The sequence below is a fragment of the Thermobia domestica genome, chromosome 16, assembly GCF_964235325.1.
Source record: "Thermobia domestica chromosome 16, izTheDome1.hap1.1, whole genome shotgun sequence".
In the NCBI taxonomy this organism is placed as follows: Eukaryota; Metazoa; Arthropoda; class Insecta; order Zygentoma; family Lepismatidae; genus Thermobia; species Thermobia domestica.
In genome coordinates, this window is record NC_137469.1 from 158,986,756 (window position 1) to 159,011,816 (window position 25,061).

At 38.1% G+C, this 25,061-nt stretch overlaps 1 protein-coding gene across 5 annotated transcripts in view; it reads left to right on the forward strand.

The window, feature by feature from the left end:
- Positions 1-25,061, forward strand: part of LOC145673486 (lactadherin-like) — a 648,675-nt gene that overhangs the window by 169,086 nt on the left and 454,528 nt on the right. For all 5 annotated transcript variants that reach the window (XM_081743233.1, XM_081743230.1, XM_081743234.1 and 2 more), the window contains one exon: positions 19,167-19,201. The gene's annotated coding sequence lies outside the window, so the exon portion shown is untranslated. The remainder of the gene's footprint in view (positions 1-19,166; positions 19,202-25,061) is intronic.

Consider the following 25,061-nt stretch of genomic DNA (forward strand, 5'->3'; position numbering starts at 1 on the left):
TAATGGTTGATACTAAAAACGGTAATTGTCAATTCAAAGAAGAAACTAGAGGAACACAGTAATTAGTGCAAGAAAACTACAGAAAAAATTAAATGAAATCTTTGAGTTTTACGTCCCACGGTTATGCCGGTTAGGCTAAAGGAGACGGTGATGATGAGTGATATGGTGGAATGAAGAAAGTGGGAGGAAATGGGAGAACTCCGAGAAAATCCACGCACACGGTGTTTGTCCATCACAAAGATCACTTTGCGGGGGCTGGCATCGAACCCGGGACCCCAAGCACCAGAAGTGAACGCTCTACCACTGAGCCACCGCCTGCCAATGATGACCTGCCAATGATGCAGAATACCTTTTGTTTTGACGATGGCGACAATGATTATTACTTATTTCTAAAATTGTTCACGGTACTTGGTGAACAGGCTAACAATGTAGAAGGACGGCAAGTATTATTTGTCTTGAATGTGCCTTTCGTGATCCATAGAACAGTTCCACTCGATCTAGCATAAGCCCTTTGCACGAAATGTGGCGGGAAACAGCTTTGAGTCCGAAACTAATGTCGAAACGATGGCAGAAACGTGATCTAATCCTCGGATATCGTTTTACGCGTTAACATTCGCACGTGCTTATTTGTGTGTGAAAACAAGGAAACAGTGAAACTGCCGGTAGCAATGCATATCTTCAACAGCGAACCACCCGTATCGAATTTCTTCTTCCAAAGGCCACAATGTGAAATTGTTACAAACTGGTCGAGTGACGTGAACCAACAAGATCTATTTGCCACGTCGCCTCGCTTTTCGGAATTTGCGCACTTAAATAGTTTGTTAAAAAGGTGATGGTGAGGAACGCCTTCCTGTCAGCGGTTTTAAGAAAGGTCATTTCATCATTGCTGCAAGGGTCTCTAAATTAGGAAAAAAGGCAACATAATAATTCCTTCTGCAGTAACTAAAAGAATTACTGCTGCTGACAATACAATTGATGAATTATGCCGAAAATATGTTTAAAGCTTCATAGTCTGGTTTAAGGCCAATAGGCTAATGTGTGCTCTCAGATATTGATCATTTAAAGAAGTTTCTCATATAGATGCCATCTGGTTTGCCTTATGCTTTTGTACTTGGTTCCAAAAACTAATAATTTTTCAAGATGAGCGAACGTTTCTGGGAGGTCGCAGTATCTTATATTTAAGCTTCCTCTTAGAAGAAAGAAAAACACACACAAAAAAATTAAATAATTTATATGTGCTGACTTTCCGTGTCGGTCCCTTGCCAACAATATAAACCTGATAAAAATATTGATGAATCATAAATTTTAATAAAGAGCAATTTGCAATTAAATTACTACCATTCATTATCAGAAAGCAATGAGAAATACTTTATAATATTCGTATGTATTTGCATTATTGGGTCATATCTGTCAGATTGAGCATCTTAATTCAGATGAGAAGAGACTGCTTGATTGCGGTTTGGAGATGATACTATTTGATTTGGTAAGATGAACTTTTGCAACATGGATAGAAGAAACATTTAGGATACAAAATATGGAGCAGGGGATTTCCTATATCGATAGTACAACATAGGTCCTATGCAGTATTGTGAATTAATCCAAAACTTACAAAGTACTATGTTCAAATGTGATTTAAACTATCAATAAGTATAATCTATTTAAATAATAATGTTCCTGGAAACTCTTCTGAACGGTAGCAATTAAGATAATTCTGTGATATTTTCCATAAGTAGAAGCTTTGCTTTGTTAGAATTAAATATAAACTAATTATTTGCTGAGCAAAACTATATATTTTTTTCGTTAAAATTCAACACGTGTTACAGTTTCGCCAACTAACTCTTTGGCTTCATCAGACACTATGTGATACAAGATAACTGTATAATCGTATATACATACAACAGCTAAGATATCTTTCTTCTGATTAGCTACTGGCTTTGTAAAGGGATTTACTGCTACCAGTAGCCAATCAGAAGAAAGATATCTTAGCTGTTGTATGTATATACGATTATACAGTTATCTTATATCACATAGTGTCTGATGAAGCCAAAGAGTTAGTTGGCGAAACTGGAATACGTATTGAATTTTAATGAAAATATATAGTTTTGCTCAGCAAATAATTAGTTTATATTTAAGATAATTCTGAAGTTTCTTGTGAGTATTAGTCGAATATAGAATTATAGTCGAAAAAGCACAATCAATTCGAAATTTCTGGAGGTTACTGTGTACGGACCTTGAATTCACGATATTGGCTGAAGCATATATTTAGTATAATCAATATGAGGCAGAATGACTAGTTAGTGCTAATTTAATGCTCAGAAAAGTTTTATTATTGTTGTTGTTATTTCAGAGGTAAATAAGGAAACTTAAAATGCGAAGTACAGAGGAGATACTGGCCATTCAGAAGTAGAAATTAGCTGAACATGAAACTGCAGGGAAGAATCCATTTTGTTTCTAATCTTATGGAACATATCAATGGTTTCCGGAGAACTTGAAGGTTTTTTCTTCTGATTTAGGGAAAAATAATCCAAAACACTTTTTTAAGTTTCATTAGTTTTTGACATTAGGTTTTGAATTACATTTTTCTGACCCCTATACAGACATACAAAGCATCATTAATAAGTTTAACTCAAGAGTCTCATAGGTTAACAAAGTAAGAGAAGTATTGCAGTGTTTATTAATACGTTGAAGAACAGTCTACTAACATGCAGATGTGATTCCGTGCTCTTCAGGCTAACCATTCAAACGAGAACAGAGAAATACGTAGGTTAGTTTCTAACCAACATCTTCCTAACTTCTGTGATCTGACCGGGAAAACTAAAATGTTTAGTAGCACTTATTTTTATGAAAGTGTGTTTCTTACTATCAAGACTGTAAAGATCCCTTGAGAAGCTGTGTGGAGATTCTTCTTTTTTACAACTTCTGGAGTTCGCAACAACAATTATGGATGTGGTTATCCCAGCTCTTGTAACTGCTATTGGTCACCTTAATTTCTCACATTGCATAAGTGTACCTTCGTCCAGCGGTGTCCATGCCCTTCAAGTGTTTAAGCGCAATCACCCTAAATTTACCAGTCCCTTCTCCTCCAAAAATGTACTGAGGAGATTGGAGCTGGTTGTAACAAAATCAACATAACTAACGTTGTACACTAAATTTGGTTAGATTTAAGAACTTTTTGATTTAATCGTTATGGTATAGGCTAATTAATGTTCGATTGAGCCACAGAAAATTTCGGGACGTAATCCCAGCGCACACTGGGTATGACATCTATCAAATGACTTTTCTTATAGATCTCTTTCGTCATTATGGATTTTATTTATTTATTTTTTATTTTATTTATTTTATTTAAGAATCACCAGATACAGCTCAGAGGCCATTTTACACTGGATATACAACAGCAACAATAACAATGGAAGGATTTGGGAAGGTATCGACCAGAGCCTGTTTAGTAGGTACCATCCCGGCATTTGCCTGGTAGGACTGAGGAAAACCCTGGAAAACCTCAGTCAGGATGGTCGGCAGCGGGATTCGAACCCATGACCTTCCGAATGCGAAGCCAACGCTCTACCACTTGAGCTACTTTGCTCGGTTTCTTATAGAGTTATGTTCTTATAGATTTTTTGTTTAATCTACGGCCCTCTACCTTACTAATAAACACAGTTATAATTATCGAGTTCATTAATTGGACTTCACTGGTATATAAACTCAACACCCGAAAGGAGAGGAGAGATGTGGTTTATAAGCCTGATTTGTTTTTAAATTGTCAAATAAGTTATTGTATGTGTTGGTATATAATAAAAATTTAGTTTGAAAATTGTTTACTTTTGTGGTAGTCTTCGTATGCATATTGAATAGTAAGTAAACTGAACATACAATTTAGTTAATTGAATTGAAATACATTTATTATTGTGTTATGGAATGAATAATTTGTTATTCGCATATGAATATGCAAGAAGTGAAAATAATGAAACAATTACAGGTACAGGACTTCCAAACGTTAATATTACTTGAGTGCTGATCAGCAATTTCACTTTATATCTGTTATTTATTGCACACAGTAAAATACTTAAGCTCTATTGTGTTACCATTAGGTTGCTGTTTACCCTTTGTACTTCTTTATTTAATCTTGTCTCGTACCATTAAAATTTAATATAGAATTAATTGATATTTAATTACAAACAATTTCAGTTAATTTATTTGTATGTTCATACGACTTTCCGAATGTATCTGCAATCTTAATTTTGTGAACAATAATTACATTTAACATTAATAATTTTTATTTATGTTTTCAATACTTTTTGGACTTTCAGCTTTTGAAGTGAAAATGATAAGAAATCTTTCAGCTTAACGTCTCACAATTATGCTCTTTAGGGTAAGGCGGATGATTAAGGCAAGTGAATGATGATGGAAGAATTGGTGGAATGAGGATGTTGGAGGAAAATACCCGATAAAACCCCTGTTGTCCACCACAAACTTACTCGGCCGGGGATCTAAGCAAGGACCCCATGCACCAGTGGTAAGCGTTCCACCACTAAGTCACCATGCCTCCCACTTTCAGCTTTTGCAGCAAAGAATGAAACTTGTCGATGAGCATGTATTTTGTTTCAGGAGTGGTATGTTATCCACACATGAAAATTCGCATGTTATAATTATGGTAATGCCTAGGTACCTCACCACGGTATGAAATAATAATTGTAAACATCGTAAGGTTAACAAGGAATAAGTACTAAGCAAATATTTCAATATCTTTACTTCTTCAGTTTTATGTTCATTAAATATTCCTTTTTTTTTTTTCAGTCCTTCCATCAAGCATTTAGTGATTTTTGCCTTTGTGTTTTCTTATTATACCTAACTCTTTTCTTTAGTTCCTCACTCAAATTTGCCAGTGACTCTTACTGGTTTTTGCTCAAATTTCATAATTATTCTTCTTCTGCTAATGCAATGTCATCCATGGATTCTAGAAGTTACAAACATGCTAGCATAAGTTGAAGTTATGATGTACGGTACATACCTAGATAGTAACTGCAGAAGTGAAAGTTCCCATCAGAAACAACTTTCAGAATCCCAACCGCTTGCCGGACTTTAATAATGGGCAACGAAATTATAGTTAAACAGCTTATGGGACACACATATGATATAGGTATTCGATTTGTCGAAGGTGTCCTTGTTGTATAGTAAATGGAAAAATAAATAAAGAGCAAATATCGTTGTTACTTACCTAAAAAGTTTAAATATAGCAAAAACCATTATTTACGACTCTGCAATGTCTCTCCTTAATGTCCAGCAGTAGTCGGCTAGAATCATGAAACTCTATTTACCTTTGTACCTCTTTTCCATTGTAGAAATTTGCTGATGGAACCGCTCGTCATGTTCATTGCGTACTGAGTCGGATTTTGTGAGAAAATATCTAAGTGGAATCTAAGAAGTGGATTTTTAAAGATATAATGCATCCCAAAGCTTAGTACGAATTCACGAAGTCACTTATTATTCCATGATAGTTGTCGGTTTTATGTTTTCCAAGAAAGTCACGACAGATGCCTACGAAGACTTTTTGTGCTTAGTCTTCCAGAAGATTCAACAGTTCTTCCAGAAGACAATGATATGATTTGCGGCTCAATAAATATTCCTTCTTTCAGTTTTGTACCTCTTAACTCCGGAAAATTTAGATTTCAAATACATGAATGCAGGAGAATTTTTATCAAGAACTTTTACAAAAATCCTTTATAAGGCTCAATTTGATATGCAGTGATGGTAAGTAAACTCTTCCGGATTCATCAGTTTGGTGCTTCCAGGAGTAAGAGTTTCATGTTTAAACCATTGCTTCTTAACTGAGCCTTCCTATCTTTGCTGTCCCATTCACATAAGTAACAGCAACATTTGGTAAATCCAAGTTGCAAGCCAAGCAGTAAAGCTATTACCTTTTAGTCACCACAGATATTCCAGTTATATTTTATATAGGGGAGGCCGGGGCTGGTTGGCGAACTTTTCATTCTTTATATTTTTTATAAGCAGATAGTGCACTGTATTGCAATGTAATGGATATATACGGACAGACCAATGTTTCCTCTGATAAATTCAATTTTTGTTTTTATTTTGTTGCTTACAGTTTTCGAGAAACAAATTTTTCTTTCTTTTAAAATTTAGTATGCCAACTGACCCCTAGTAAGGACCTGGTTGGCTGATATTGTGGGGCTAGTTGGCATATTTTTTAAATATAGCAAAACACAAACAAAAATTGGATTTATTAGTAACAAACGTGATTTTTCTAAATTCTATTATATATATTGCATTGAAGTAGGCTATTTAAAGTTTGAAATTACTTTTATTCATAACATTTAAAAGAATCAGCATTATGAAATATGAAAATTTCTCTCTTTCATTATAGCTTGATTGTCATGACATTGAAAGCTACAAGATTATCAAACCACATCAGTTTTAATAGGATTTGGTGTACATTAATTCTTCATATTATTTCAAAATGTAATTCAAATAACTGAACTATCAAGAAACGCAGTTTATTTCCTGCTGTTCACAAAGTAGCTAAGAGAAACTAAGATATGTTTTAGCTGAATTATCCTACTTTTCACAAAGAAAGAAAAAGTAATAGCTACGGCTATATTTTTGTAACAAAAAAGCACATACAAAATATTCTTGATCCTGAGAATTAGACCTATTCAGAGTCCGACATCCAGTCTTATGTCGATTTCTAAATTTTGACAATAATCCAATACGTGTATGCTATTCTATAACATTGAAGTAAAAGATCGATAGAACTGTAAACAACATAGCAATGAAACAAACAATGTAACAATAAAAGTCAAATAAAATAAAATTCCACACGAGGTTGTGCCAACCAACCCTAAATGCTATACGCCAACTAACCCTAAGCCCATGTTGTGCAACAAAGTCGTAATTACTCAGCAATTGTTTGGCATTTACGTTTTATTGTTTGAATATCCGTAAAATCAAAGTTCGGATCTAATTAATGCTATATTACTTACCTGTGTACTTCAAGTAGTGACGATTCTGTGATGTAACGGAGAACTGAAAAAAATATTTCAGACTGGCAAAAACACTCTTTATCTAGTAGATGCCATTATCCGCAAGTTACAAATTCCATATGAAATTGGTAGCTGCATCCATAGGTCGGTCTTTTATGACAGCAGCAACAGCTCATTATGTTAATTAATGAAGAAGTTATATGCAGTTCGTCAACCAGCCCCGGTCTCCCCTACTGTAGTTTGTCTAACAGAAGTTTCGTATTCTCATATGTTTCTTTCATGTCAACTACATGGGCCATACACTGTAAAAACTGACGTGTTGAAACAACACAAAATGACTACCACTTTAGCGTGTTACTTGTGTGTTAATTCACCACCAAGATTTTTTTACGGTCTACCCGTCTAAAGGGTTGCGCCCTTTCTTCGGGGAGGTGTTACATTGATATTGTGGAGGCTATAACAATTATGGTTGGTCTAAGGTTTTTTCTCTTTATTCATTATTTTAAAGACATTAACATATATACATGAGAAATAAACTTGAACTGTTCACCACCAAGATTTTTTTTGTCCCTCGGCCCGGTTAAAGGGTTTTGCCCTTTCTTCGGCACCACCAAGGTTTTTTTTTGCAAGCTAGCCAGCGGCTAGCACCCTGTTAGAGGGTTACGCCCTCTTTTAGGGAAAGGAATTTTATGGAGAATGGGTATTGGATGTATGAAGGATGGTCTATGGGAAGGTAGATATCAACTTATCTTTATTTAGTAATCTAGAAATAAACATAGGACTTAAGGCTTTTGCAGCCTTAACATTTGGGTTGGTAGACATACAAAATAATACAAAGATAACATATAATGTAGGTAGTATGAGAAGAAAAATGTAAAACACATAGAAACAGGATGATAAATCAAGAAGCGATGGTATAGAGATAATGAGGGTTATTAGTCAGATGCAGAAGGAAATAATTTGAACACTAGACCAAAATAGTAGCGATTTGTATGACGATGGAGGTGAGAGATGAGATGAGGTGCAAAACACTCCACAACACATAGGAAATGTTAAATAGACAAATGAGAGCATCTTCTTGCCTAGGGGCGGCTCTAGGCTATGATGTGGACAGGGGGAGGCCATATTAGTGAGAGGAGAATCACTGTGCAGTAGATGGAGTTATGAATGGGTGATGAAAATGAGTATGGAAATCATCGAGGAGGTTTAAGTCTGGGTGATTCGGTGGCAGTGTGTAACAATACAGGGTGAATAATAACGATAGTGGCGTATGCATATATCGGGAAGGCGTGGGATGAACTGCTAAATTGTGCATGGTATCTATAAGAAGAAGATGATGATCGTGGTAACGTTTAGGAAGATAAGTAAGTCTGAGTTTTTCGATATGGTACTGCAATGTAGGGAATGTGATAAGACTGTAAAGATGTTGGGTAGGGCTGGGTAATTTGATTCTATGTGCAATTCGGAAGGCATGACGTTCAAGTATTAGGAGTTTCTGGTAAAAAATGGGTGGGGCAGATACCCAGGCTGTGTGGCCGTGTGTGAGAGTTGGGCGGAGAAATGCTTTATAAGTAGTGAGAACAGTGGCTGGTTTTAAACCCCAAGTAGTGCCAGTTAAACGTTTTAGTAAATTTAAACGATTGTATGCTTTACAAATAATTGATGCCAGATGCTGCTTCCAAGTTAGATGTCGATCGAATGTTACACCTAGATATGTTGCTGTCTTACTGGCTTGCATGGGAATCTGGTCAACCTGAATGTTTAGTCTATTTGGGTTGCGGCGAATTCTAGTTGACTGTTTGGGTGGTAGAAATACGACCGCTTGTGTTTTTAAAGCGTTAATGTGAAGATGCCACTTCGTGCACCAGAGACAGAAATTGTCTATAGCTGTCTGTAGAAGCGTATTAATTTGTTGCATGGTATTACCCACTGCAAGAAAGGCAGTATCGTCAGCGTATTGAAATATGTGCACTTTGTCCGGAAGTGGAGGCATATCGGTGACAAACAGAAGGTACAGAAGTGGAGATAATGCCGAACCTTGTGAAACACCAGAGAGGAGAAAAATGGGATGAGATAACTTATTGTTGATAGAAACATATGCAAGTCGGCCAATCAGAAAATTGTAAATGATTCGAATATAAAGGATAGGAATATGAAGGCGAATAAGTTTGTAAATGAGACCCAGATGCCAGACCTTGTCAAATGCTTTTTCTAAATCGAACAAAACGAGACAAGACGGTTTGATAGAATTATAATGATTAGTGATCAAACTAGAAAGACGTAGCAGTTGATCATTGATGGAGAAAGCAGGTCGGAATCCGGCTTGATAAATAGGAAGTATATGGTGTTCGGCGAGATATTGATGAAGGCGTTTGACCAAGATTCGTTCCAGGATTTTACTGAATGTGGATGTGAGCTGTATGGGACGATATGAGGAAACATCGTCCAATGGCTTGTTTGGCTTTGGAAACATCAGGGTTTTTGACATTTTCCAGGTGGTTGGGTAATACCCAGTGCGAAGAATAAAAGTGTAAATCGTAGCTAGAAGGGTTAGTAAGGAGAGAGGACTTTCCTTGATATGGCGATACCTGGTGATGTTGTCAAAGCCAGGTGCAGAATTACGTTTCCGGATAACTACGGTTCTGATATCGTCTACAGTAATAGGAGAAGCTAATGGTGTGTCAAGCGGAAGAGAGTGAATTATACTGGGTTGTAACTGGTAAGCAGCGAGATTGATCTTTTCGACAGGATGAGATGCATGCTCAGGAGGTTGTGGTGTGAATATGCGTTGTAGATTATCAGCAAAAGCGTTTGCTTTTTCTACATCGTCTTGTGCAGGTGAGTTCTGGATTAAAAGAGGATATGGAGTCCTGGTGTATTTGCCACATAGCGCATTGAATCGTTTCCAGTACTTGGAAGGATGATTAGTGTCTGAGAGTTTGTTACAAGTTTTTACCCAACATCGAAGTTTATAAGCACGTATGTAACGTATGTAGTTACGTACTGTGCGCTGTAACTGTTTGTGGTGACGCAATGATTCTGGATTTTGGGTGAGAGTATACTCACGATAAAACTGACGTGAACGTGTTATCATTGTGAGGTAATGAGGCGGTAAATTGGGTTGATATGGTCTAGAGGTACTGGTAGGTATGGACAAAGTACTGGCTTTCTGGATGGAAGATATAATTGCGTCTATGGCAGCGTACATATCGTCCTCTGTTGAGGGCGCTCTAAGATGAGCGGTGTAAGTGGAAAGATGACTCTTGTATCTGTCCCAGTTTGCTTTATCGAAGCAAAGGCTTGTGGAAAGAGTAGGTTGGGTTTGATGTGGGTTTGAGCTGTGAGTGTTGATAGAGAATTTGATTGGGACATGGTCGCTGCCAAGTGGATCTAGAACTTCTATGAGGCTGCGTGAGGCAAGATTTGCCGACGTGATGACTATGTATGGCGTTGTATTTGATATGGGGCGAGTTGGTTTGGGAAGATCGTGAATAATCCCAGTGGTATGAGTGGTGATGAAATTTCTGAAGTTCGTTCTGTCCTGCTCTGTCCGGCTGTGCATATTAAAGTCTGCCATAATGATATAATGGTTGAAGTTGTCGGAAATGAATTGAACAAATGCGATAGGTAATGGATGACCAGGCCGTATGTAGATTGTTGCAACAGTGACAGTGAGGTTTCTAAAATAGAGTGATATGATAACGTATTCTGGAAGATGAGGAGTATTACAGATGTGGCGGCGGTGAGGAATCTTATGAAGGAAACCAATGGCCGTACCACCATGGGCACGTTGAGCTGGTAATTTGAAGTCATCGCGTAACAAGGAATATCCGGGTATGCGACATGTTATAGAGGGTATTAGAAAGGTTTCGTTCAGCAGAAAAGCGCTGGCATGTTCTTCCATGAGTAATGTTTCGAAGAGCACTTTGTTTTGTCGAAGAGAACGGATGTTAAGCTAAAAGAACACCAGAGCCATGGTTGGAAGTATCAGGTATGGAAGTATGAAAATGGACTGTGTTTCCAGAATAGGTGGCAGTAAAATTGATATTGAATATAGATTTGGCTGCTTGAATGATCTGTTGAAGTATGTGTGGTCGTTGAAAGGGTTGAATGTTTTGCATTGCCAAAGTGAAGAACGTGAGTAGTTGATTGAGAGTGATGGGAGAGTCTGATGGATGATGATGAGTGATAGGTTGCTCAGGAGTACGAAGTGGAACGACAAGCTCGGGATGATCCTTTTGTGGTTCAGGTTTGCCTTTACATCTATAACTGTATGCAGGATGTTGTTCTTGACAAGTGGGACATTTCGGAGGAGAGTTTAGATTCGTACAAGCACGTGTAGAGTGCGGTCCGGAGCAATAACCACATTTATGTGTGTTGCGACATTCAGCAGTGGGATGCGTGTTATACTCTTGACATTTCTCGCAACGCACTAGCAATGGTGGTGAGGAACGAGATGGTTCCACTCGGTGTTTGTGCTGATAGATAACGGCTCCGTGCGCTAGCAGATCGTCAATCGTTTCCTGGTGGGAGGTAAACACACGAACCATATAGTTAGGGCCTCGATCGTTCTTGATCCGGATGGTTTTGGTGATTGTATGCCCTTCGAATTTCAATTCCTCTAAGATTTCTTCATCTGTGTATGAAGGATCTACTCCTCGAATGACCACTGAAAGCAAGGGCGTACGCCTAGGAGGAGGTGCCTGTTTACGACGGTTGTCTTGTAATGATGTTAATTGAGCATTTTTGCCAAAAATGTCAACAGGGACTTTGTTCCGAATAGTGGAAAACAAAGATGAATCGGTAGTCTTGAGGATGATGCCATTTCGGGTGTGAACTATTTCAGAGATGGCTGCTCGTGGTAAATACTTTCGTAGCTGAAGAGCAACAAATTTTGCGTTGGAAAACTTTGTGTCGAAATTAGTTAATAGCATAGAGTAGATTGAGTTGGATGCATTTGAAGATTGCTCGTGAGGTGGATCGGCAATGATCATTTCGTCTGTATCAGTATCTGAATCTGAATGCAAATGCTGCTTTTTTGCTGGAGGTGAAGCGAGCCGGGCGGCATAGCTCTGTTTCTCCTGAGGAGATCGAGATCGAACTGAGCTGGTAGAAACAACAGAAGTTGTAGATGCTTGTGAGGTTTTCCGCTGTCGTCTATTTGTAGCGCAAGAGTCCGTCCGTGGTTCTGCCTTGGTGGCACGAACGGATGGTCCGGCTACGACGTGCGGGAGATTAGAATGTTTGCCGTTAATCTTAGAGCCGGTTGTCTTGCCAGAGTCCGCCATAGTATTGAACAAGCCAAGGGGCAAAGAAAAAAGCTGTGTCTGATGATATAATGAGAAATAAATTATGCAGGTGAGAGTACCCGTTTGGATAGTACTCAAGGGAGAGTGAAACTCCTACCAGATCCGTAGCACTGGAGACCCTTGGCTAGATCAGTCTGGATTACAGTGCTCGAAGAAATGGCGTGGAGAAGCACCCAGGATGAGGAACAGGAAGGAATTCCAAAAAGCAGCTGTTCTGACGTCTGGTACGTCACAGCTGTTAACGATCGATTGATTAAACAGTCGATCGGAAGTATGACAACCAAGCTTTTTTTTTGTCCGTCGTCCCGCTAAAGGGTTTTGCCCTTTCTTCGGGTAAGTGCTTTATATAAAATGTAGGTTGCAATTTAATGTGGTCGGTCTAAGAGGTGCACAAGTATATAATATTTATTTATTTATTAAATACATATACACAGAGAGGAGATGGAAGGGTGACAATAACATCTAATGAAGTACAAGCATACTATAAGCATGAGACAGCAATATTGTTGAAAATAATAAGTTTATTACCATGTAGTGCGGAGTTAAGACGAGTGCAAAACTGGAATGAATATGGTACAGGAGGCAATATGGAGAGAAGCAGATGAAGATGAAATGAAGTGCTCTGAACGCCACATCACAAGGTATTTGTTAGTACAGACGAATACGAGTTATGTTCTGTTCCTGGGGCGATTCAGGAACTGATGGAGACAGAGGAAGCCCATGTTAATAGGTGGTTACGGTGCGTGTGATGGATATATGAATGATGAAAGCTCACGTGGTTCGTAGATGTGAAAGATTTCGGGATCCACTACACCATCATCGAGTTGCAAATGATAAAGAGTCATGAAGTGCTGTAGGGGAGTATCAACGTAAGCTGAGGGTGCGTCGTGATCCCGATCGTACCGTAGGATATCAAGTAACATGGGATGCTGCTGGTCAATTCGCTTGCAAACGTACCGTGTACGAAGCTGTTCGAGATGGTGCAATAAAGGTGGAAAGTCAATCAGCTCGTAAAGTAACCGTGTCGGATGCGGTAAGCGGATGCGATGTGCTAGGCGTAGAGCATGGCGCTCTAGGATAGCCAACTTCTGATAGAATTTGGGCGGTGCAGATGTCCAGGCAGTGTGACCGTATGTTAATGTACTGCGCATAAATGCTTTATATGTATGAAGTACTGTTAACGGTTTTAAACCCCAGGTTGTACCAACTAGGTGCTTGAGGAGGTTGAGCCGATTTTGCGCTTGGCGTACGATCTTGATGAGGTGTGGGGTCCAAGTAAGTTTGGAGTCAAATATGACACCAAGATAAGTAAGAGTATTTGACGGCACGACAGGTGTATGGTCTACTTGGAGGTTTAATCGACTTGGATTCCTGTAGATACGTGAACGGCGTCTACGTGGCAGGAAAACAATAGCCTGAGTTTTGGTAGAATTAATACTTAATCGCCATACATTGCACCAGTCAACGAATGCATCAATTGCCGTTTGCATAGTTTTACTAATGGATTGTACTGTGCGGGCTGTCGTAAAAAAGACGGTGTTGTCAGCAAACTGAAATATGTTGATGTTGCTTGGAACCACAAGGTCGGCAACATACAGTATGTATAATAAAGGAGACAGTGACGAGCCTTGAGGAACGCCAGATTGGATGAAGATCGGATGAGAAATTGTTCCGTTAATAGAGATATATGCTAGTCGCCCTAGTAAGAAAGAATGGATGAATCTGATATAAGAGGATGGTAGAAAATAGTTATGGAGTTTGTACAGTAAACCAGGGTGCCAAACTTTGTCGAAAGCTTTTTCTAGATCAAAGGCTACCAGACAAGAAGGAAAACCTGTGTTGTATTGATCATAAATAGCCGTAGATAGTCGTAATAACTGATCCATTGTACTGAAATGGGGTCGAAAACCGGCTTGATGAATAGGAAGTAGATTATGAGTTGCAAGATGAGCGTGCAAGCGGCGGACTAGAATGCGTTCTAATATTTTGCAAAGGCAACTGGTGAGATGAATAGGGCGATAGGACTGTACGTCAGTTGAAAGTTTGTTAGGTTTGGGAAATAGAAGAAATTTCGAGTATTTCCAGTCGATTGGAAAAAATCCAGTTCGCAGGATGAAAGTATATATGGCGCTGAGAAAAAGTAGAAAAGCAGATTATGCTTGCCTGACGAGAACATAGGTAACAGAATCAAAGCCTGGTGCAGTGTTTCGTTTACGGAGCAATGTTTGGCGAATATCATCTGGTTGGATCGGAGTGGTAAGTTGATTATTGGGCTCTAAAGAGTGGCTGATAGATGGGCGCAGAGAAGCAGATGTTGGATCTGTACGTCTGTTTATTGAATTTTGTAGGCGCTGCGGTGTATGCCAACCAGGAAGAGGTGTAAAAATATTTTGAAAAAATGATGCAAACGTATTCGCTTTATCCATATCAGTGATCACTGCCTGATTATTGTGAACAATGGGGTATGGTGTGCGGGATAATGTACCGGTGAGTTGATGGAATTTGCGCCAATATTTACTGGGGTGTGATTCACTTGCAAGTGTGTTGCAAGTTTGAATCCAATGGCGTTTCTTATAGGCAACAATATAATTGTGCGTAATTCTAAGGTATTGGCGATGAAGTCTAAGCGCTTCAAGATTACCCGTAGCGAGGTACTCACGATGTGCTCGACGAGAAGCGGATATGAAAGGTAAATAGTGCGGAGGCAATTTTGGTTTATGTAATTGTACTTCTGCTGTTGAAATGGAACGGTGTGCTGCTTCTTGAATAGATTCAGTAAGATTAGCAATTGTGTGATCAAGATCGTATTGTGTAGTAGGTATGAGCAAGTTATTAACAGCAGTGTCCAGATCGGAGCGATATTGTTCCCAATTGGCTCGTTTGTAGCAGAATACTTTCTGAGGAGGTATGTTAGAGTGAGAGCGAGGAGAACAGTGAAGTGTAAGTTTGATAGGCACATGATCACTACCAATTGAATCAAGCACATCGATATGAATACTCTGCGAAAGAGATGTTGATGTGATGACAACATCAGGAGTAGTATTGCTGACGGGGCGTGTAGGTTTCGGTAGAACATGGAACTCAGCAACTGTTTCAGTGTGAAGAAAGGCTAAAAAGTTAGTTTTGTCCCTCTGTGACTGACTATGAATGTTTAGATCCGCCATGATAATGTAGTGCCGAAAGGTAGAATCGATGTATCGAAAAAAGTCGTAGTTGATTGGTTTGCCTGGTCGAAAATATATGGTAGCGAAGGTAACAGTGCGGCCTCGAAAATAAATAGTCGTGACATTATGCTCAGGAAGGTGGAGTGTGAGCGGAAGTGGAACCGTGACTGCTCTATAAGGAAGGCGTTGGCTAACACCTATAGCTGTACCTCCGTAGACTCTTGGACCAGATGGAGCATCATGTCGGAGCAAGTGATATTTCGGAAAGTAACAGTTCAAATGTGGTGCGAGGTACGTTTCGTTAAGTGCAAAGGCTGCAATTTGTTCTTCTTGAAGAAGTTGTGTAAAGAGCACATGGTGTGTTAAGACTGATCGAATGTTAAGAAAAAGTAAGTTATAAGCCATAATGATACGTATTATTCTAGCGTATGCAGAAGTACCCATATTAAACGTAGACTTCGAGTGGTTGAATTTGAAAGTGAACTGTAGGTCCGGAATATGTAGCATGAAGTTGTAGGTTAAACAGTAATTTGGCTGCATACATGATCTGATTCAGGATATGATTGCGATCAAAAGGATGGATATTTTGTAGAGAAATAGTGAGGAAGCGTAATAGGTCTTCAACAGTTATTGGATGGCGCAGCGAATTTGCTGGCGGTGTTGGAGTGTCAACAGAGCGTATGGGTACAACGAGTTCTGGCTTAGCTGGATCGGGTTTAGGTTTAGCTTTACACTTGTAGCTATAGGTAGGGTGTCCCTCAGAACATCGAACGCAATGTGGTGGCTCCTTAAGATTAGGGCAGCTCTTTGTGGGATGGTCAAGTGAACAGTAGCCACATTTGATGGTGTTCGGACACTCAGATGTCGGATGGGAATTGTATTGTTGGCATTTCTCGCATCTAACAGGCAGAGGTGCTGGTGTGCGAGATGGTTCCACCTTGTAACGACGCCGGTATATATAGGCACCGTGGAGAAGCAGCTGGTCGATCAGTTGTTGTTGATCAGTAAGAATGCGGACTAAGTATGTTGGACCCTGGTTATTCTTGATACGTATACAACGCTTGACAGGTAGTCCTTCTTGGTGTAATTCGGAGTAAATTTCCTCATCAGTAAATTCAGGTTCCACTCCCCGTATGACGACAGATAACATTGGAGAACGCCGTGGTGGAGGTGGTGTTTTTCGTCCGCTGGAACTTAATGTTGATAGTTTTGCTTTTAACCCAAAAATTTCGAAAGTAGCTTTGTTGCGGACATGTGTAGCGAAGTTCGGATTTGTCGATTTCAGAATGATACCCCGGCGCGTCTTGATGATTTCTCGTATTTCTGGACGAGGAACATACTTTACTAGTTGTTGAAAGACAGCGCGCACTGTGTCGTATTTTGGATCGAAATCAGTTAGTAGGAAGTTATAAATTGTTTCTTGGTGTAAAGTTGATTGATTTCCAGTGGAAGTGGATGCCCAATCCATATTGTTGCTGACATTAGTAGCAGTAGGATCTGTTATTGGTGTAAGCCGTTGTTTCTTGGGATCTAAGGTTTGTTCGCCGTCAGAGAGGGATCTGGATCGAATTCGTTGTCCGGTAGTGACACAGTTTGCATAAGTGGTAGGAACAGTGGTGGTAGTTGGTACTAGCCGTGTAGTGCCGGTAACAATACGCGGTTGCGTTTTTTGGCGACCATGTGGGCCAATGTTCAATGGAGTCGATGGACCGGAAGCATTGCCAGAGTCCGCCATAGGGATGAGAGTTCTAGGGCCAAAGCCGAAGAGGAAGCACTAATAAAATCGGTATCCGGTGGAGGTGCCAAAGTCGTCAATTAGGTTCGGTGATATAGTCCTCCGAAGAGGAGAATATCAAAAACAAATCGTTAGCCCAAGAGAATTGCAAGATCGTCAACAGTAAAGTCAATTAGATAATTTAGCCTCCGTAGAGGCTTAAACCAATTCGACGGTTGTTTCCTTAATCCTCAGTGATGCAAGTAATCCTACCGTATTTCAGAAGTTCGCGATGGGGATGGATAATTCAGTGACTCGCTTATTTTTCTCCGCCAGCTACGGATACCCTATTTTTTTACCTGGTTAGAGATTCCAGGTGGCCAGTTCACCACCAAGCCATCGCCTTCCGAGCATATCAGAAATACCTACTTACTACCTGGGAGAATTTGCATTGGTATTTATCATTTAATATGAGCAAAGCTTTGCGAAATGGCTTTGGCACTTATGCCAAGTAACGAATAATGTTGTATGTTTTCTGTAATAATATTGTCATGATAATATTGTTGTAAACCTGTGAATCGTCTGACAACAGTTGCACAGGCAACAGTTCTGCCATCTTATGTTCATATATGCTAAGACACAAGAATAACAGATAAATAAAACAGATGGAAGCACAGCTATCTGTGTAACTGTTGTCAAATGATTCACAGGTTTACAACAATATTATTGTGACCTATTACAGAAAACATAGAATGTTATATATGCTATACATGCGAAATATGTTTCGCTAAACTGCTCATACCAAACAATAAAAAACAATGAAAATACAGCCAGTACCGAGGTATTTCTGATATGCTCTAAAGGCGATGTGGCTGGTGTTGAATTGACACACAAGTAACACGCTAAAGTGGCAGTCATTTTGTGTTATTTCAACACCACATTTTATGCTGTGTAGATATTGATGGTAATTCTTTACCATTATGCAGAAACACCGGCTTGAAACTAATTGTTTTTCAGGGAGTCAATGAACAATCGCCATTCACATGGCAGGTATTCATGTCTAATAACCTCTAGAGTTGCACTAACATTACTACAAATCACTATATGATACTTTGTCGAAAAATAGTATTTGAAGTCACTATTGCAACTACGATGCATGCATATTCTTGTATATTTTTGTATAATAGATTCCAATTTTTTTCTCAAACCTTGAAGTTCGTCTTGTTGTTTAGATAACTGTAAATCCCGAACGAGATCATTGAGATCTGCTTGAGTTAGTAGGTGGGGTTCTGATGAAGAAACATCGAATGTATGAATGCTTCTATCTTGCTTTTCTTCCACAATATGCACTGTGTTGGAGTCATAGTCATCAATTAAGGTCACGAAATCTGGATACTTTGGTATAGGACACTCGTCACTATGTAATACAAGCCTTATCGCAGATAGTAAATTTTGACAAATATGTAACAGTATGATTACTTTCAGATGTGATTCTTTTTGTTTCTTAAACAAAATAGCAATTACTGGAATGGTCTTTTTGTTCCCTCCAAATCATTAGAATCACAAAAGACATATAATGTGTGCCATTTTCCCATCCTGTGAGAAGCTCCACAAATGACACAGAACATAAAAAGTTTTCTCCTATAAAAAGTCGAAAACACAAATTTATATCAGTGTATAGCTTATATTGAAAGCTGAATAAATGGTAAAGTTACAACCACAGAGAAGCAGAGATCAATATATCGAGTTGAGTAATACATAGAGTTGGAAATTTATTATTTTACCTTGCCTATTGCAAACATTGTATGTTGGATGAATTCCGTTCGAGAAAATTGTAATATATAATATAATAACACATGTTCAAAACATAGATTGTAGACTTCTGTATATAAGCAAAATCTATTCAAAGTCAACAACAGTGTGTGTACATTTGTAATAAATTTCTATAGCTATACTTAATCCATTTTCTTTTAATTCGTAGGTTGCATTCAACGGGTTTCTCTTTCCTTTTATTTGGTAAGTAGATTCTACCGTAAATATTTTTTACCACTTATCTATAGCTAGTATGACATTCTACTATATAGCATGTTCCTCAAAGCAGATTTTCTTGTTTTCTTACTAAAATCGTAAGTAAAATAAAACCACAGGAATCATCATTCTCGTGGTTGGAAGATAGTATGTATGGATCTCATGCAGTGTTAACCAAAATTCTTGAATTTCCAAATTAAGCGTCTTTTAGATATAAATAAACTGAGAACATGGCCATATCCAAAGCTAATAAGAAGATAATGAAAGAATTGAATAAAAGGAAGTATTTCAGTCTGCAATTATTTTTTATATTAGGGATGTACTCAGGAACGATCAAGAAAGGACTAGGGGGAAGCGCTCTTTGGTGGGTTAGCCTGACCCCGACTCTTCCTAAAACATGTTATTTTAATGTAGGTCAAGTGATATCAAATTCTCCTTGTCGATATACAAAATGTAGCTGTTCCCCAAAATTTCTGTGCCCCCTACTTGCCTCCCTCTCCCCTAGTGATGAGCGGAAAAGTCTTGGTCTTGCAGTTTCTGCAAGAGTCCTGCATGCAAGACAAATACCAAGACCAGGAATCCCGATGCAAAACCAAGACCAAAGGGTGCAAGACCAACACCACGACCCTTGCTCAAGAGTCTTGCGCAAGTACAGGCTCAGTGGTAGAGTGTTTATCTCTGGTGCAAGGTGTCCCTGGTTCGATCCCAGCTTGCGCCATGTGAGCATTTTTGTTGGACAAACACCGTGGGTTTTCTCGTTTCCTGCTACTTTCTTTATTCCACCATTTCATTCATTTCTCATCATCACCATCTCCCTTAGCCTCGGTGCATAATTGTGGGACGTTAAACTAATATTTCATTTCATTTCAAAACATATTAGTGGTGGTCTTCATTCCAAAATTAAAGAGAACTGTAGTATTGAACATCGGTAATTCCGTATATCTTAGGTGCCGACTACTTGGGTATGGCCTTTGCTGCTTCCGAGACTCAAGCATCCGTTTGAAATTTTTAATGTGTGCTCATAAAATTAATATCGAAATAACATTTTCATGACATTGACAAAAACTTAGTGCATGGGCGGATGCTTCTACGTTGAATAATTGTTTATCTATCAAGACCAAAATTGGATGTGCAAGACCAAGTCTACCCAGGTCTAGCATCTTGGTCTTGCATTTGTTCATACTACTCCCCCCGAGAAAATTAAAGCTGCGTCGTCACTAGACGTGCCGAAGGGGATAACTCTGAAATTCGAACCCTATCGTAAATTTTTGAGTTTTTAAATTTATTCACCTCACCACCAGGCCTAGGTAAACATCCGATCAAAGTTTTTTTTTTTCGGTTTGTGGATTTAATAAGAGAAGAGAGGTGGTATAAGGTAAGCAACGCGCTAATTTCATAATCTAGATAATTTAAACATTTTCCCTTTAAATTTAACGATTTCAGTTAGTCAGCCTATTTTAGGTCTTGATTTTATATTTCCGTGAAAAATAAAGGACATTATATATTGTTTGAATTCGACCACACTGGTCTAGTCGAAAAAAAATGCTATGGTACGTGACCTTGACCGGCTACATAAACGATTTTGATTGGATTAGCGTTATCGGGTCCCTTACAGCACCGAGGTTATAGGAAAATGAACCTACAGCCTAACGTGTGTAATCAACCCACACGAACTCATGCCGGGAACCGAACCCGGGTGTCGAACGGCAAAGTATGCTATATAAATGAGAAATATGTTGTGGAGGTTTTTGGTTCTTGAGTTATCGACTGTCGAATTATGTTATATTAAAAAAAACAATACACCGAAGAGATAGTAAAATGAAATAGAATTCGTAACGTCCCACGTTTATGCCTTTGTTTTAGGTTAAGGTAAACAATGATTAAAGCAAGTGAATGATGATGGAAGAATTGGTGGAATGCGAAAGTGGAAGAAAACGCGAGTACCCCGAGAAAACCCACGGACATGATGTCCACCACAAACTTACTTGATCAGGAATTGAACCAGGGACCCCATGCACTAGAGGTAAGCGCTCTAACACTGAGCCACCGTGACCCACATATCTACAGATGGTATACAGACGAGACGACACGAGACTTCATTCGATGTCAGCTTCGTCTTTTTTGACAAATAGTGGTCTCGTCTCGAGTCGAAAATCATCGTACCGTTTTCAATCTCGTCTCCATAAACATATAGTAGTTTCGACCTTCGTCTTGTCCTCGAAGCCCAAGTTTCGATCTCGTCTCGATAGTCTGGAAATCAATTGTGTGAAATTAAAAATGTGTAAGTAAGAACATATTACAACCCAAAGTTTGCTCTATTTATTTTTTAAAGTTGATTTTTGACTGTGGAATTATTGCAGCCCAAATATGCGTTCACAGCTAAGCTACTAACGGTTGTTCTTTCTGGGTATGTTCATTGGTCCAGTTCACAGTAGGTGTATAAAGCCTTGGGTAAAACCCGAATAATGACTCAGATCCTATTTTGAACAACAGATTTTATATTAAAATCCTAGTTATCGAAAATTGGCATTAAATTCTAATCAATCATACAATACCTCATATAGATCTATGATACGTAATGGTCTAGAAGGAAGCGCACTCGTCTTTGGTGCACCGGGTTCTGGATTCGATTCCCGGTGAGAGAGGACTGAAAAAGTTGAATACATTACGGTGATTCAGATTCCACCTTTAACTGTAGGTCTACGTGATATATATAGCCTCGATGCTGACAGGAACGCTAAATTTCGAAGCAACCAACTAATTTACAGTACTTTATATCTTGAAAGTTCTACCCAATTCTCTGGTTTAATATTATGCTTTTCATCCTTCTATTCTCCCTTTTCTATTATCTTTCTCCTTGTAATTTCTCCTTGTACTGTCTTCCAATCTTAACATTTTTGTCCTTAGGTTTAGAACAAAGTTGGTATGTACATTCATGTCCAAAGTTATTGTCACATGTCTATAAATATGTTGTTGTAGGAATATAATTTGATAACGAATTCGCCCGGTATTTCTTATAATGTTAGTATGTGTATAATCGGCAAAGTCATATATGTGGTAAATTTCATGTCAAAAGAGCAGTAAATAAGAACAATAAAACGAAAATGAAACTTTCTTGTCCATTTAGCAACATTTTGTTTTACTCATTCTAATTTCCGTATTATAATTCTTTTCCTATGAAATTTACTACAAATCTATATTTTCTGATTATGCACATAGTATCAGTATTAAAAGTACCCTGCAAAATCATTATCATATTATATTCTTACAAGAAGACAGTTATAGATATGCGACAATCATTTTGGACATGAGTATACCATTACTTATATGAGCAGCTGCTGTAAATCAAGTAATGTTTAAATGTATTCCACAGGAGAATTCCTAACCTGTGTGGAAAAATAATGCTCGGAAGTTAAAACCTAATACAAAGCATTTAGTGCACAAGGAAATAATGTACGTTTTTGGTAATTTTGGACACATTTTAAGATCTCAATCTGAAGTTCCTTTCAGAGCTTAGAAGATTCGTATTTAGATATTGTAAATAACTCTTATAATGTTAAAAAAGTATTAAATCTTTTATATACTTAAGCGTTCCGTACAAACGTTGTCTCGTTTCCTTTCAACTTTGGGAACGTGACTTGATTCCATTATGCTTCGAACACCCTATTTGTATGCATTGCAAAATTAAGTTTCATAACATTTTGACAATGTAATCTTTGAATCACGATGGATAAACAATAAAATGTATTGAATGCCAACTCAAAATTATGTAGGAGGGCGCGGTGGCTCAGTAGTAGAGCGTTCACTTCTGGTGCTTGGGGTCCCTGGATGGATCCCAGCTCGTGCCTTGTTGACTTGGTGGTGGACAAAGACCGTGCTCGTGGGTTTTCTCGGGGTTCTTCCATTTCCTCCCACTTTCTTCATTCCACCATTTCACTCATCTCTCATTATCACCATCTCCTTTAGCCTAACCGGCATAACCATGGGATGTAAAACTTAAAGATTTCATTTCGTTTTCAAAATTATGTATTATTTAAGACATTTTCGTTATACCTAGGTATATCAAGTTATCGTTTGTCCCCTTACCCCACTTTCATCCGTGTATACGCATACAGTGCGACCATTCAAGGGTAATCGTTTGGCTATCTTATGTATAACATAACATATAATGCATTATGAGTAAAAACTGCAATTTCATTAATTTGTCCTAGTATTCGAGACGAAATCAAGACTTTCGAGACTAGGCTTGGTATTGTCTCGGTATTGCCTCCAAATGCAAGTGTATGTCACGGTCTCGTCTCGAGTAAGTCTCGAACTCGTCTCGATTAATAAACGTCCGTCTCAATCTCGTCTTCGTACGTTTCCTCAACTCCTCTGAACAGAAGCTAACTTGGCATAGTAGTAGTAGACCTTAGACTGCTAAACAATCATTGAAATAGCTACATGATGTGCAGTCTTTCGATTCCCGAGTTACGCGCGATCAAAATTTGGGCCACAATTTTGAAAACAAAAACTATTATGTACAGCAGCGTTTCCCAACCAGTGTGCCGCGAATGGACCGCTGGTGTGCCGCGAGGAAATGAAAACAAAATTATTAATGATATAGCAACCAAATTACGACAGGAAAAATGTGTATATTTGTTTCACATTACTATGAACCTCTACAATGGAAAAAAAATACTGTAATTGTAATATATTAATGTATATACATACATTACTACTACACAGACTGTATTTCGAAAACATAATTTTATTAATATTTAAAAATTGTAACGTATATTAACCATGTTAATTAATTATAAGTTTCACACTGTGTTACTTGTCTGTACATTTTTAATGTTCAAAAAAAAGTATTTATTATCATTGTTATGACCATTATTACTTCTTTATTGTTACAGGTTATTTCGTAACTTGAAATTTTAAAATCTCATTCTACCCTTTCGACAAAGCAAACACGGATACAAATTACCTCCATCTGCTTTAAAAGTACAAAAGATTTGTTTGTTCGTTTGTTATTTAGTGATCTTCCTAGTGAAAGGTTGGATACAGTCTTCAAAGAGTAAGTTTATTTTTAAAAGCCTGAGTCCTATATTTCATTGGAATTGTTTTCTATTTTTGAATTAGAATGAAAAATAAATATAATGATTTACGATGGGGGAAAACCAGTGATCGAGCTTTTTTATCTGTGAGAAGGTGGTCAGTAACCACAGAAAAAAATACGACGGTATTTTCTATTTACTACTACTACTAATAATAATAATATCTATGAGTGTGCCGCGAGAATTTAAGTTACACCCGTAGTGTGCCGCGAGAATTTAAGTTACACCCGTAGTGTGCCGCAAGTTGAAAAAGGTTGGGAAACGCTGATGTACAGGTTTTTGATTTCTGACTTACGAAAAATCAAAATATATATTACAATGTGCCTGTTTCACTTGGAAGCGAAACCGAAAGATTAGTCATCTACACGCGTGTGTATCTAAACGTGACGATATTTGCGATTATCTCAGAAATTATTTGGTTGATTTTGTTTAAATGCTTACTCATTTTTAAGAATTGCTTAAATAAATTTTAGTGCGGACATTTTTAATGTTCATTTAGTATTGATGATGCTATTTTATATATTCAAAGTTATTGACAATTTCCTTTCAACCACAAGGCTGATCTTGATAAAACTTCAACAGATTTGTTTATAATAACCCAGAGAGTGTTTTTCTCGTAGAACTTCTAAATTTTAGGAAGTGTTTAATATTAAATTCTTATATTTTATTCAATATTCTGTTTGGAAGAAGCTATATTCGTACCAAAATTTCTTGTACTTTTCTATGTTTTACGAACATTTTGGACCCTG